This window comes from Triticum dicoccoides, chromosome 7A (genome assembly GCF_002162155.2).
Source record: "Triticum dicoccoides isolate Atlit2015 ecotype Zavitan chromosome 7A, WEW_v2.0, whole genome shotgun sequence".
Lineage (NCBI taxonomy): Eukaryota > Viridiplantae > Streptophyta > Magnoliopsida > Poales > Poaceae > Triticum > Triticum dicoccoides.
The window spans coordinates 46,689,470-46,706,059 of record NC_041392.1 but is presented as its reverse complement, the minus strand read 5'-3'; the positions used below and the strand labels follow the sequence as shown (position 1 = coordinate 46,706,059).

Here is a 16,590-nt window from a genome sequence, read left to right as displayed (position 1 = left end):
GCCGCCCCTCCCTCCTTGTCCAATTCGGACTAGGGGGAGAGGGGGCATGCGGCCTGCCCTGGCAGCCCCTTCCTCTTCTCCACATTAGGCCCATGAGGCCCATTAACCCCTCGGGGGGTTCTGGTAACCCCCCGGTGCTTCGGTTTTATCCGAAATTCACCCGGAACACTTCCGGTTTCCGAATATAGTCATCCAATATATCAATCTTTATGTCTCGACCATTTCGAGACTCCTCGTCATGTCCGTGATCACATCCGGGACTCCGAACTAACTTCGGTACATCAAAATGCATAAACTCATAATAATTGTCATCGTAACTTTAAGCGTGCGGACCCTATGGTTCGAGAACAATGTAGACATGACCGAGACACGTCTCTGGTCAATAACCAATAGTGGGACCTGGATGCCCATATTGGCTCCTACATATTCTACGAAGATCTTTATCGGTTAGACCGCATAACAACATACGTTGTTCCCTTTGTCATCGGTATGTTACTTGCCCGAGATTCGATCGTCGGTATCCAATACCTAGTTCAATCTCGCCACCGGCAAGTCTCTTTACTCGTTCCGTAATACATCATCTCACAACTAACATATTAGTTGTAATGCTTGCAAGGCTTATGTGATGTGCATTACCGAGAGGGCCCAGAGATACCTCTCCGACAATCGAAGTGACAAATCCTAATCTCGAAATACGCCAACCCAACATCTACCTTTGGAGACACCTGTAATGCTCCTTTATAATCACCCAGTTACGTTGTGACGTTTGGTAGCACCCAAAGTGTTCCTCCGGCAAACGGGAGTTGTATAATCTCATAGTCATAGGAACATGTATAAGTCATGAAGAAAGCAATAGCAACATACTAAACGATCGGGTGCTAAGCTAATGGAATGGGTCATGTCAATCAGATCATTCAACTAATGATGTGATCCCGTTAATCAAATAACAACTCTTTGTTCATGGTTAGGAAACATAACCATCTTTGATTAACGAGCTAGTCAAGTAGAGGCATACTAGTGACACTCTGTTTGTCTATGTATTCACACATGTATTATGTTTTCGGTTAATACAATTCTAGCATGAATAATAAACATTTATCATAAAATAAGGAAATAAATAATAACTTTATTATTGCCTCTAGGGCATATTTCCTTCAGTCTCCCACTTGCACTAGAGTCAATAATCTAGATTACACAGTAATGATTCTTACACCCATGGAGTCTTGGTGCTGATCATGTTTTGCTCGTGGAAGAGGCTTAGTCAAAGGGTCTGCAACATTCAGATCCGTATGTATCTTGCAAATCTCTATGTCTCCCACCTGGACTAGATCCCGGATGGAATTGAAGCGTCTCTTGATGTGCTTGGTTCTCTTGTGAAATCTCGATTCCTTTGCCAAGGCAATTGCACCAGTATTGTCACAAAAGGTTTTCATTGGACCCGATGCACTTGGTATGACACCTAGATCGGATATGAACTCCTTCATCCAGACTCCTTCATTTGCTGCTTCCGAAGCAGCTATGTACTCCGCTTCACATGTAGATCCCGCTACGACGCTTTGTTTAGAACTGCACCAACTGACAGCTCCACCGTTTAATGTAAACACGTATCCGGTTTGCGATTTAGAATCGTCCGGATCAGTGTCAAAGCTTGCATCAACGTAACCGTTTATGATGAGCTCTTTGTCACCTCCATATACGAGAAACATATCCTTAGTCCTTTTCAGGTACTTCAGGATGTTCTTGACCGCTGTCCAGTGATCCACTCCTGGATTACTTTGGTACCTCCTTGCTAAACTTATAGCAAGGCACACATCAGGTCTGGTACACAACATTGCATACATGATAGAGCCTATGGCTGAAGCATAGGGAACATCTTTCATTTTCTCTCTATCTTCTGCAGTGGTCGGGCTTTGAGTCTTACTCACTTTCACACCTTGTAACACAGGCAAGAACCCTTTCTTTGCTTGATCCATTTTGAACTTTTTCAAAACTTTGTCAAGGTATGTGCTTTGTGAAAGTCCAATTAGGCGTCTTGATCTATCTCTATAGATCTTAATGCCTAATATGTAAGCAGCTTCACCGAGGTCTTTCATTGAAAAACTCTTATTCAAGTATCCCTTTATGCCATCCAGAAATTCTATATCATTTCCAATCAGTAATATGTCATCCACATATAATATCAAAAATGCTACAGAGCTCCCACTCACTTTCTTGTAAATACAGGCTTCTCTGAAAGTCTGTATAAAACCAAATGCTTTGATCACACTATCAAAATGTTTATTCCAACTCCGAAAGGCTTGCACCAGTCCATAAATGGATCGCTGGAGCTTGCACACTTTGTTAGCTCCCTTTGGATCGACAAAACCTTCCGGTTGCATCATATACAACTCTTCTTCCAGAAATCCATTCAGGAATGCAGTTTTGACATCCATCTGCCAAATTTCATAATCATAAAATGCGGCAATTGCTAACATGATTCGGACAGACTTAAGCATCGCTACGGGTGAGAAGGTCTCATCGTAGTCAATCCCTTGAACTTGCCGAAAACCTTTTGCGACGAGGTCGAGCTTTGTAGACAGTAATATTACCGTCAGCGTCAGTCTTCTTCTTGAAGATCCATTTATTCTCAATTGCTTGTCGATCAGCGGTCAAGTCAATCAAAGTCCATACTTTGTTCTCATACATGGATCCCATCTCAGATTTCATGGCTTCAAGCCATTTTGCGAAATCTGGCTCACCATCGCTTCTTCATAGTTCGTAGGTTCATCATGATCTAGTAGCATGACTTCCAGAACAGGATTACCGTACCACTCTGGTGCGGATCTCACTCTGGTTGATCTACGAGGTTCATTAGTATCTTGATCTAAAGTTTCATGATCATCATCATTAGCTTCCTCACTAACTGGTGTAGGTGTCACTGAAACAGTTTTCTGTGAGTACTACTTTCCAATAAGGGAGCAGGTACAGTTACCTCGTCAAGTTCTACTTTCCTCCCACTCACTTCTTTCGAGAGAAACTCCTTCTCTAGAAAGGATCCATTCTTAGCAACGAATGTCTTGCCTTCGGATCTGTGATAGAAGGTGTACCCAACAGTCTTCTTTGGGTATCCTATGAAGACACATTTCTCCGATTTGGGTTCGAGCTTATCAGGTTGAAGTTTTTTCACATAAGCATCGCAGCCCCAGACTTTAAGAAACGACAACTTTGGTTTCTTGCCAAACCACAGTTCATAAGGCGTCGTCTCAACGGATTTTGATGGTGCCCTATTTAACGTGAATGCGGCCGTCTCTAAAGCATAACCCCAAAACGATAGCGGTAAATCTGTAAGAGACATCATAGATCGCATCATATCTAATAAAGTATGATTACGACGTTCGGACACACCATTACGCTGTGGTGTTCCGGGTGGCGTGAGTTGCGAAACTATTCCACAATTTTTCAAATGTACACCAAACGCGTAACTCAAATATTCTCCTCCACGATCAGATCGTAGAAACTTTATTTTCTTGTTACGATGATTTCCAACTTCACTCTGAAATTCTTTGAACTTTTCAAATGTTTCAGACTTATGTTTCATTAAGTAGATATACCCATATCTGCTTAAATCATCTATGAAGGTGAGAAAATAACGATATCCGTCATGAGCCTCATTATTCATTGGACCACATACATCTGTATGTATGACTTCCAACAAATCTATTGCTCTCTTCATAGTACCGGAGAACGGTGTTTTAGTCATCTTGCCCATGAGGCACGGTTTTCGCAAGTACCAAGTGTTCATAATCAAGTGGTTCCAAAAGCCCATCAGTATGGAGTTTCTTCATGCGCTTTACACCGATATGACATAAACGGCAGTGCCGCAAATAAGTTGCACTATCATTATCAACTCTACATCTTTTGGCTTCAACATTATGAATATGTGTATCAGTACTATCGAGCTTCATAAAAAATAGACCACTCTTAAAAGGTGCATGACCATAAAAGATATTACTCATATAAATAGAACAACCATTATTCTCTGATTTAAATGAATAACCGTCTCGCATCAAACAAGATCCAGATATAATGTTCATGCTCAACGCTGGCACCAAATAACAATTATTTAGGTCTAATACTAATCCCGACGGTAGATGTAGAGGTAGCGTGCCGACCGCGATCACATCGACTTTGGAACCATTTCCCACGCGCATCGTCACCTCGTCCTTTGCCAGTGTTCGCTTGATCCGCAGTCCCTGTTTCGAGTTGCAAATATTAGCAACAGAACCAGTATCAAATACCCAGGTGCTACTCCGAGCTCTAGTAAGGTACACATCAATAACATGTATATCACATATACCTTTGTTCACCTTGCCATCCTTCTTATCCGCCAAATACTTGGGGCAGTTCCGCTTCCAGTGACCAGTCTGCTTGTAGTAGAAGCACTCAGTTTCAGGCTTTGGTCCAGACTTAGGTTTCTTCTCCTGAGCAGCAACTTGCTTGCTGTTCTTCTTGAAGTTCCCCTTCTTTTTCCCTTTACCCTTTTTCTTGAAACTAGTGGTCTTGTTGACCATCAACACTTGATGCTCCTTTTTGATTTCTACCTCCGCAGCTTTCAGCATTGTGAAGAGCTCGGGAATAGTCTTATTCATCCCTTGCATATTATAGTTCATCACGAAGCTCTTGTAGCTTGGTGGCAGTGATTTAAGAATTCTGTCAATGACGCAATCATCTGGAAGATTAACTCCCAATTGAATCAATTGATTATTATACCCAGACATTTTGAGTATATGCTCACTGGCGGAACTGTTCTCCTCCATCTTGCAGCTATAGAACTTATTGGAGACTTCATATCTCTCAATCCGGGCATTTACTTGAAATATTAACTTCAACTCCTGAAACATCTCATATGCTCCATGACGTTCAAAACGTCGTTGAAATCCCGATTCTAAGCCGTAAAGCATGGCACACTGAACTATCGAGTAGTCATCAGCTTTGCTCTGCCAGACGTTCATAACATCTGGTGTTGCTCCAGCAGCAGGCCTGGCACCCAGCGGTGCTTCCAGGACGTAATTCTTCTGTGCAGCAATGAGGATAATCCTTAAGTTACGGACCCAGTCCGTGTAATTGCGACCATCATCTTTCAACTTTGCTTTCTCAAGGAACGCATTAAAATTCAACGGAACAACAGCACGAGCCATCTATCTACAATCAACATAAACAAGCAAGATACTATCAGGGACTAAGTTCATGATAAATTTAAGTTCAATTAATCATATTACTTAAGAACTCCCACTTAGATAGACATCCCTCTAATCTTCTAAGTGATCACGTGATCCAAATCAACTAAACCATAACCGATCATCACGTGAAATGGATTAGCCTTCAATGGTGAACATCATTATGTTGATCATATCTACTATATGATTCACGCTAGACCTTTCGGTCTCCGTGTTCTGAGGCCATATCTGCATATGCTAGGCTCGTCAAGTATACCCGAGTATTCTGCGTGTGCAAAACTGGCTTGCACCCGTTGTAGATGGACGTAGAGCTTATCACACCCGATCATCACGTGGTGTCTGGGCACGACGAACTTTCGCAACAATGCATACTCAGGGAGAACACTTCTTGATAATTTAGTGAGAGATCATCTTATAATGCTACCGTCAATCAAAGCAATATAAGATGCATAAAAGATAAACATCACATGCAATCAATATAAGTGATATGATATGGCCATCATCATCTTGTGCCTGTGATCTTCATCTCCGAAGCACCGTCATGATCACCATCGTCACCGGTGCGACACCTTGATCTCCATCGTAGCATCGTTGTCGTCTCGCCAATCTTATGCTTCCACGACTATTGCTACCGCTTAGTGATAAAGTAAAGCATTACATCGCGATTGCATTGCATACAATAAAGCGACAACCATATGGCTCCTGCCAGTTGCCGATAACTCGGTTACAAAACATGATCATCTCATACAATAAAATTTAGCATCATGTCTTGACCATATCACATCACAACATGCGCTGCAAAAACAAGTTAGACGTCCTCTACTTTGTTGTTGCAAGTTTTACGTGGCTGCTATGGGCTTAAGCAAGAACCAATCTCACCTACACATCAAAACCACAACGATAGTTTGTCAAGTTGATGCCGTTTTAACCTTCGCAAGGACCGGGCGTAGCCACACTCGGTTCAACTAAAGTTGGAGAGACAGTCGCCCGCAAGCCACCTATGTGCAAAGCACGTCGGGAGAACCGGTCTCGCGTAAGCGTACGCGTAATGTTGGTCCGGGTCGTCTCGTCCAACAATACCGCCGAACCAAAGTATGACATGCTGGTAGGCAGTATGACTTATATCGCCCACAACTCACTTGTATTCTACTCGTGCATATAACATCAAACCATAAAACCTAGGCTCGGATACCACTGTTGGGGAACGTAGTAATTTCAAAAAAATTCCTACGCACATGCAAGATCATGGTGATGCATAGCAACGAGAAGGGAGAGTATGATCTACGTACACTTGTAGATCGCAACGGAAGCGTTGACACGACGTAGAGGAAGTAGTCGTATGTCTTCTTCCCGATTCAACCGATCCAAGCACCATTACTCCGGCACCTCCGAGTTCTTAGCACATGTACAGCTCGATGACGTTCCCCGGGCTCCGATCCAGCAAAGCTTCGGGGATGAGTTCCGTCAGCAGAACGGCGTGGTGACGATGATGATGTTCTACCGACGCAGGGCTTCGCCTAAGCACTACAACGATATGACCGAGGTGGAATATGGTGGCAGGGGGCACCGCACACGGCTAAGGAACGATCACGAGGATCAACTTGTGTGTCTTAGGGTGCCCCCTTGCCTCAGTATATAAAGGATCCAAGGGGGGGTGCGGCCGGCCAGGAGGAGGCACGCAGGAGGAGTCCTACTCCTACCGGTCGTCCACATTTGGACAACCAAGCCACAATGTCTAAACCAAAAATGTTGGCTCATGAGCTCAGCCATTCACCAATTCGGAGCAATTGGAGGACGTCGGCAGGGAGGCGGTCGCGCCGGCGCTGGACACGGAGGTCGTTGCGCCTGGACCGCCGCCTCATCAGGGTTGAACCTGTTGCTATTGTTTATTTCTCGTAAATTATATAGGGTGTTGCTAGTGTTGAACCTAAAATAATTTTGCGGCTGGTTTATTTTCTCCTTTATATGTCTTGCGGATGAAAAAAAATAAATGAGAACAACTCAGAAATGACCAACATAAGATTTTTAAAAAATATAGCTGCTATAAGATACTATTAAAATATATGAAAGAGAATATAGACATCATGTATATAGACAATCCGCTGGAAAACTTAGGTTGTCTAAAAGAAAATCTTTTTACACCATTGTGTATATGTAGATATAGACTATCAAATTTAGACAAGCCACTAGAGATGCTCTCACATCATTATCCGGATCCTCGAGGAAACCCTTGAACCTGTGTGATAGGACGATGACGGTGCCTTGGTGTCGTATTCATCTTCGAGGGCTTCATTTTTGGAGTTGGGCATTGCCGAGTGCAGTGGAAGGCGATAGTGTTGGCGTCAAGGCCTATGTGGCAATGACGATGGGAGGAGCGATGTCGGAGATGCGGCAAATGGTTGAGGTAGTTGGCTCTTCTTCAGCATGTCAGTAGGATTGCCTCGGCTTGTTTGTTTATGTGAAGTCGAATCTGCGGTGGTGGGGTCCTGGTGGCATATGATGCTGGACAACAACTGGTCCGCTCGGTGATCTTCCACGGCACCAGCCTTGCCTAGTTCTCTTTCGTTGTTCTTCTTTAGAGTCGGAGTTGCGATGTCCTGTCGCAGGTCACTGAGTTCTAGAGCGATTTTTCGTATGACTCCACATGGCCTTTACAATGTGGGTTGGATCGACAGGTGTCTTTGGTGAAGTCCAAGTTGTTTGTCAAGGTTTACTGATGGCAATGTCGTCTTCTAGAGGAGTAGTTATGACGATGATGCCTGCATATTGTCTTGACGAGGCCTTATTTGAAGAAGTGTGTGTGAGATATTTGTGTGTGTCGCTCAACGGTTTGCGATGGCTTTCATCCATTTTTTCTTTAATTAATTGAATAACTCTCTTGTACTTAATTAATGGTAAAGGCAAAAAATGAAAATGCCTCCTTTTCCAAAAAATTAAAACCGGATCTGTGACCTCTTTGAGAATCTCCATTTTATTGTTTAGATCAATCAAAGTACGCGGAATAAGAAATTAGAAAGATAGGGCGTTGCACAACAGAGAGAAGATGACTAGATGTGATGATGTGATATCGATAGTCAGCTTCGCCTTGTTCTAGTCAGCCTCACGTTGTCGCTTCGTCGCTGCACGAAACCTCGAACGGGCCTGTCACAAAGCCGATTCAATTTGTGGGCCTTTGGCCTTTCCATTGAGCGTTGCTTTCAAAATTGATGGGGTCATCTCTTATTTTTTGTTGGGTTCAGAGCACATACGTATCTCTATAACATACGTGACAAGGAAAACCCGTTGGGTTCAGTTGAACCCAATGCCAGTACGCTAGTCATGTTGGATGCCGAGTCGGCTAGTCCTAGTCGATGTAATCTGTTCTATCTCTAAATTTAAATTACTATAAAGGAAAGGAAAACTTTAAAGCCCACCTAATATAGGGGTGGAGGAAGAAAAGGAAATCGCGCGTGTACGTGAGTTGCGGCCGTCCGGCGAAATCAGTTGTTAGTTTAGCTTTCCCTGCATGCGTATATATAGTCTCTCCAAGGAGCAGCCAAGCTCCTCGCTGGAAGACGGCGCGGCAGCCCAGGGCTGGTCCAATATATTTTTGGGCCTGGGGCGATGTAAAATAATTGTTTTTCATATTAAACTTTTATACTTATTTTAAGCTAAGTGTATCATATTACAATTGTAATTAATATTTTTTATTACTTAGCCACATAAAATGTTTTTCAAATAACATTTATATTATTATTTGGTATGCATCTGTAATGTATATAATTGAATATTTTAATTTTACAAAATGAAAAATTTATGATGTACCAAAACTTTTCTTTATTGTTAAGACAATCTTTCATATTTATTTTTCTAATATTGCATAAACGGTGTAGTGTATACACATTTGCATATACATGCGTGTGTTCATATATCTTTTCATGTTATATTGAATATTATGATAGAGATTTATAAATTATAGACATACCAACAAATATTTTTATAGCAATTTCTAGTGTATATTAGGTGGTCATATTCATGGAAACTTCTAGGGCATAGAAAATGTGGCCTGCATGATAGGTTCAGTAATTCGAAGAACCAAAAATGTTGTTGATTATACTTTTACGCATGATTCGATTACCTAATGTGCTCGTCCAGATTCACTTGGTTTACTTTGGTGCAAATCAGATGCCTAGACGTTTATCAAATTAAAAATTGTGCATTGGTTTAAACATTGAAATCGATATATCATAATTTTCATTATGATACTAAGACATGCATTGTAAAAGAGAGACTAATGTATTTGAACTCAACTCCGCAGTCGGATTGGTTTGCCTAAGCGTGGTATAACTGATCAGTATATGGTGTGAACTTATGCTTATGCTAATTGAGGCTCTATTTTATCCATTGAATAATATTCCAGATGTAATGTATACTCTTTTTTTTGGAGAGATCTCGCAAGCTTTATTGATTCAGAGACATGTTCATAGGTACAATAGTTGGGTTATGAGGATTGTCCAACCACACATCTCTACCTATGCCTAGATTATATGCATACTTTGCGAAATTGTGAGCCTCCAAATTGAAGTTTCTACGCTCAAAAATAAACTTGCAAGAAGAAAAACCAGAACTACGAGCTATTATTTCATGTGTGATTGCTGCGTTCGGTCCACTTGTTCCCCAGTTGATGTCATTAACTACTCCTTTGCAATCGGAAGCCAGAACCACATCATGAACATCCAGATCTTCTGCCAAAGCTAGTCCCTCTCAGCAAGAAAAGGTTTCTAAGACTGTTGGATCAATGACACCTTCGTAGAACACTGTCGAAGACCCCAGGTAGTTGCCATTCTCATCTCGACATAGTGCAGCCACAGCTTCGCCCTTCTGCTCCGAGCTACTGCTCCATCACCGTTCACTTTGACAGTGTCGGTTCCCGAAGCGAGCAAGCGTTGAGTCCTGGCCGCCCGTGCTGACATGCTCACCATCATGTTCACCTTAGGGATATGTTGCAAGTCCGCAAGGAAGTTGTTCACAAAAGAAATAGTTTGGTGTAGCGCTTGAAAGATTGCCTCGTACACAGCTTTTCGCCGAGCATACCAAATCGCTCAAAGTGTGACAACCATTGTTGTAAACTTGGAGTGATCCATCCTGCTGCATAATTCAAACAACCATCTCTTTGCACTTGGTTCTTCTAGTTCTGCCATCGCTAGCAGCACATCTGCATCCGATAGTGCCCACACACACCTCGACATCGTACAGGAGATCAAAGTGTGCCGCCACGAGTCTTGGCATCCACACAAAGGACATGTGCCCTGGGTTGCCATATTCCTATGGTGTAACACATCCGTGGTATGCAGCGAATGTCGTGCCAAACGCCAGATGAATAGTTTGATCTTCGAGAGTATAGGTATATTCCAAAGTGCCGACCAGGCTTTTCCTTCCTCCTGGCCTGCAGATGATCCCGATCTGCCCTCTAGCCACTCCTCTCGCTGCAGTTTTGTGCTTACCAAAAATCTTACTAGTGTAAGTTTTAGTTGGGCCCCTCCCCTCTTGGGGCCCGGGGCGGTCGCCCCTTTTGCCCGGCCTATGGGCCGGCCCTGCGGCAGCCTAGGCTGTGTCGTCAAGGTCGAGGCTGCACCAACACATAGGCGCCGCCGGGAGCAGAACATCGCCGCCCTCGCTCTCTCCGTCCATTCTCCAGAGTAGAGTAAATCCCTTCAGCTTTTCTTTTCTAGGAACACTTTTCCAAGCTTCGACGCATCCTACTAAACGTTTGCTTCTTCTTCATCCTCTTTTCTTGTTCCCATCTAGGAATCAGTATGCTCGTCGTCGGCTCGACTGTCTTGGACGACCTGCCCGAGTGGCTCGTCGTCGATGAGATCCTTGTCCGCTTGCCTATCAAAGACATACTCCGCTGCCGCGCTGTCCGCAAGTCGTGGCGCAGCGGTACTTCCACCGACGCCTTCATCCTCGGCCACCACCGCCGCCAGCACTCGCTCCCCATCATCAGACCCCTAAAGGACATCTGCCACGTCCTCGGAGCCTCCAATGATCTAAAGCTGCGACCTGTCCTCAGATACGCATTCGCTACCATTGTACATCGTGCCACCTGTGATGGCCTCCTCATCTTGTCGCAGCAATCCAATTACTACATCTGCAACCCGGCCACCCACAAGTGGGCGTCCATGCCACGTCCTCCTCAATGACAACCAAACACCATGGCTGTCAGCCTAGTCGGCTTCTATCAGCACCACCCATCTGGAGAACACCGAGTGCTATGGGTGTCATACCCAATAAACGCCGCCGCGAAGGGCGATGTAGCAGTTGAGTTGCTTGAGTACTTCGTCCTCACAGTGGGATCGGACCAGCCAAGATGCATCCAATGGCCATCAGTTTCAGAACAAAGGTTTGTTCCTGCTATCTGGTCCTACCACTGCCCACCAATCCTCCATCATGGTAACCTGCATTGGCTAACGGATTTCAACATAACGGTATTTGACACCATAGCTGAGACGTTCCGAAAAATGAGCCGCCCAGCACAACTCGGCGATTATGTGTCATTGTTGGATACGGGCAGCACCCTTGCTTTGTGTCGCACTGATCATAACTGTGTCACTTTAGATGTTTGGGTGTTGCAGGACTATGATGCCGAGACGTGGAGCTTTCAATTTCAGATTAACTTATTAGCAATGGAGGCATCACCACCGCTTAATTTGAAGGGGATAGACACTTCTAGAATGGCTATTATCAACGAGCGCGAGCTGTTGATTCAGCAGTGTCCTCGCCGTATTTTGCATTGCGACATTGATGGTGTGTTTTTAGGCAATGTAGAAAGCAAAGGGCATGGTGACTTCTTGATACTTACTAGGCATCGCCTCCAAGAGAGCATGATTTCACTTCCATTGTTTGAGCCGCAAAAAGAAGCTGTGAACAAGAAGCCTCCATTCTCCTTTGTGCTATAAGATGTCGTGCTCCATCTTAATGCTTTGGACTACTTGTTTGCTGTGCGCTTGGAGAGTATCGTTTTTTTTTTGTCTAGTCATGTCTACGATTTGGTACTTCTAGTAGGACTGAACACTTTGGATGATGCAATCATTTGGTGCTTGTAATTTTTCATGCTACCTTGAGCATCATGTTGATGGTGTAAACAATGGAGTATCTATGCCATAGAACTGTTTTCCCCATGATTACTTTCAGTTTGCATGTTAAGAAAACACAAAAGGCATGGCGACAATTTTGCGCCCATGATTTTTTTTTAATTTTGCAGGAGTAAGTCACAAGATGTGCAATCTTAATCACCTTGTTGTAGTCTGCTGGAAGGCTGGTGATATTGTAGTTAGCTAGGCTGCTGTTAGCTAGTGTTATTTTAGTGTATGGTTGTGGTCTTTTGCTCTTATTGTTAGTGACTTCTTTACTGATATATTTGCTGGCGCCTCCATTCTCTCACGTACGGCGCGGCAGCTGGACGAGGATGTCGGCGACGACGAGCCACTTGGGCAGGGCGTCCAACACGGCCGCGCCGCCCCTGTCTGCATGCTGATTGCTCGCTGATATATTAATAATACCTGAAATCTTAAAAGTGTGCACGCGCTCATTGGAGAGAACGAGCGGCCGCTCTGTCACTCGCATGCATACATGCATGTATTGTCTGCTAGTGCATGTGACTACTAGGATTAAATGCGGTCAGACTTGTCACATGTGATGAAAAACAGATTCACGTCTATTTATTTCGGGTTTTTCAAATTTTTAAAAAGTCGTATCTTTCAAACCATATGTCGGAATTTAGATCCGTCTTCACCGTTGGATTTCTCGTGACAAGATCTTTGAAACTAGATCCCACATGAGTATGTTTCGACGAAATTTTTTCGATGCCAACTTTCATGCTATATGGTGCAACTTGTCTACTGTCTCGACCAACTACCTAGTAGTCGTTGTGCAACCCTCCCCCCTACTCGTGGATGCGTAGTTTTTCACTGTTGGCACACCCTACCCCCACCTTCCCTGCAAGGGATATGTGCAACTTAGTCTATCGTTCAAGCCAACTGCCTATTAGTCAATGTGCAACTCCTTACGCTCTCTATTTGTGGATCTGTATTTTCAGTTGGCGGGACCAACAAATAGAGTTGCACATAGTCTGCTAGGTAGTTGGCCAGGGGCAATCTACGAAGTTGCACATCTCACAGGCAGGGACAGTTGAATGGTAAAAAATTAACATTCATGAGGGTTGTAAAAAGTTTGGATATAAACAGAGTGCTAAAGTTGCCAAACTCACTAGGGGGTGGTTTGGGCCGTGTGCTAGCAGAAAAACTACACATCCATGGGGTACGAGAGAAAGCTGCAAATCACAGTTAGACAGTTGGCCGTGGCAGTATACGAAGTTGCACATCCACTGTTAGGTTGTTGGTCGATGCAGCAAATAGTGAAGCACATCCACGTGCAGGGAAAAATTGCAGATCAACTACTATACAGTTGGTCTAGGTAACAGACGAAGTTGCACATCTCATTGGAAGGAGTTAGTTTTGCACCATCAATGAGAAGGAGTTAGTTTTGCACCATCAATGAAATCTGCATGTTTATGGTATAAGAGAAAAGTTGCACATCCCTGTCAGGTAGTTGTACACCGACGGCTAGGCAGTTGCACAAAACGGAGAGAAAATTGCACAATTTTTTTTTGTCAAAACATAGCCATGCGGGATCTAGTTTCGAAGAGCATGCCACGAGGGTTCCAAAAGTGAAAATGGATCTTAATTTCAACACGCGGTTTGAAAGTTATGATTTTTTAAAAAACTGAAAACACAAATTAAATGCGTTCACATTTGTTTGCGTGGATGCTTTGCAATTATTTATACTCTTCACATATGTCCACACCTGTTTACTTTTTCTAATACGAGCTAGGAAAACAAAAACTTACCTTTTTCGGACGGCCACCACGGAGTGCTAGTGGGCAGCCGGCCACCGGTTAGATGCGTCCATAAATAATAATGAAAAAAACAAGCAGGATACGTGAATCAAAAAGGGGAAAGATAGAAAAATGCGACGGATATGATATTGGTATTAAGAAGCTAGCTAGGAATTGACTGCTTGAGTTGAGATTGTGCCGGCCACGTGTCATCAAACTGGATGGGTCTAAACCTTCAATGAATGAGACTCGGTCAAAAAAAATTCCAGATCCGAGAGGGTTTACTCTGCTTTGGAGGGCGACGGTGTTCGTCCCAGCGTCTCTGGAGGACAGATTTCTGAGGCACTTCGGCAAGCAGTGGGCAACTGCGAGCGGAAATCTGGATGCGGAATGAGGAGCACGACCGGCGGTGGGATTCTTTTTCCTGCGCCATATTAGCACCGGTACTAATTGTCTTTGTTAATTAGAGGTGACTATTCAGGGGATGTAGCACAGATGGTAGAGCGCTCGCTTAGCATGCGATAGGTATGGGGATCAATACCCCACTTCTCCAAGTTTTTTTTTCGTTTGGTTTTTGTTTTTGCAGATCTAATTGTGTACAATATAAATTGGGAGTCCGCCGGCTGATCCGTCCGCCACCTCGACGGCCGTTTGATGTACGCGCGCGCAGCCGTCCGATCTACTTCTGGCGTGCGGCTCGGTCGTCTTCCCCGACCCATTAATTTTCGAAACAACGGTCGAGTTGTAGAAACAAGCGCTTTGTTGCAGAATAACTTTGCAACATAGATGAGGTTGTACAAACCTTTGCAGTAGAGTTTATGTTGCAGAAAAACTTTTGCAATAAAAAGCATGTTGCGGAATTTTTCAAAAAAAGATTATATTACATAAAAACTTTTGCAACAAAAGAGCATGTTATGTTGTTGCGGAAGGAATTTTTGCAACATAGATGGTTTTGCAAAAAAAATCCGTCTTTACTTTTCTGCAACATGGGTGGCACGGTCTGGCACAGGCAAACTTCCACTGGTGAAGTTGGAAAAAAATCGTCTTCATTTTTATACTAACATAGGTGTTGTTGCGGAAGAAATTTTTGTAACACAGATGATGTTGTAGAAAACAGGGGTCGCACAAAACCATCAGAAATAGTACTGAAGGAACTCATGCAGGACACATGTCGTAAAGAGGAGAAGGAGGCGGACGCGCGAAAGATCCACCTGTTGAAAACCAAGCATTGTCCTTAAACTAGCTATGCCCAAGGGACCATGCACGTGAAAAAGAAAAACATGCCACCCGCGGTAGCACTACCGAATCACGCGGCCGATCGGACGGTGCACCAGGCAGCGGACGCGTGCGTTATAATCAGCCGGATGAATTGAAGACTTTTTCATATAAATTCCTCTACACCAAATATTCCCATCTCTAGTGAACACACAAAACAAAGACTGAAATTACTGAAAAATCTGGATTGTCCATCTGGTCTTGCAAGAACCCCAGAAAGAAACTTAACTGGTCAAGTTACAGCAGTTTTCGGCTTTTCGCAGGTAAAACCGTCACCGTGTGAGCTACAAGTCTTGATGCAGACATGGATGACTTGAATTTGCATATTTACCAGGTTTATTAGAGGGAACAAAATGGAAACATAGACGATGCATCTAGAGGTGTTGCTGCGAAAACTGTGAATCAGCAAAATTATCACCAATTTTTAATAAGATAAATAATTGAAACATCATGGTGAAACTGTCACCGTGCAAGCTATTCCTAAATCTTCATCCATATAAAGATAAACTTTGAATTAGCACATTTAAAGGGTAAAATAAAAGGAACAGCACCAGGTTGCATTATCATTATGCCCAACAGAAACACAAAGACATGCAACCGCAGCCGTACAGAAAATTAACGCCAGCCAACAAATTTATTCAGTCAATCGAGTGTAAAAAAAAAAAGGCAATCAATCTCGCCAATGCAGCATTCACGTCAAGAGACAGCTGCAACATTCCAGGATTAAAAAACAGCTCCTGATTAAATTCAGTTCCTGAAGTGCCGAACATTAACAAAAGTATGGTCAATCTAATGCTCCCTCGCAAAAAAAACAAATCTAATGCTAACCACCTAAGAAGTGAACAACAAGAGAAAGATCGCTGAAATTGTTGATCCACGAACTAGTAGAAAAGAACAATAGCGCCAAGGGCCAGCAGCAAATCGGTTGAACACAAACAAAAACGCAAAAAAATGGCTCCCAGCAAACCACAAATCCAGCTGATCATAGAAGCAGCAGCAAGAAAAGACCCCAGCTAGCAACACTTCCAAGAATTATTATATCACCAAAGTACCAACCTTTTGTCTCCAAACTGGTGAAAGCCAATCAATCAAGTTCATAACCATTTCAACTAGTCCAAACCACTGAACATGAAAATAAAAAATTATGCTACAGAAGGGAGTATCAAAACTACTAACCATTTCAACAACTGCACCAACGCCTTAATAGATCGGATCCCCCCCCCC

General features: G+C 43.4%; 1 pseudogene; it reads left to right on the top strand.

Moving 5' to 3' along the window:
• Positions 1 to 11,011: 11,011 nt before the first annotated feature.
• LOC119333032 lies at positions 11,012 to 12,154 on the top strand (annotated as a pseudogene).
• The last annotated feature ends 4,436 nt before the right edge of the window (positions 12,155 to 16,590 follow it).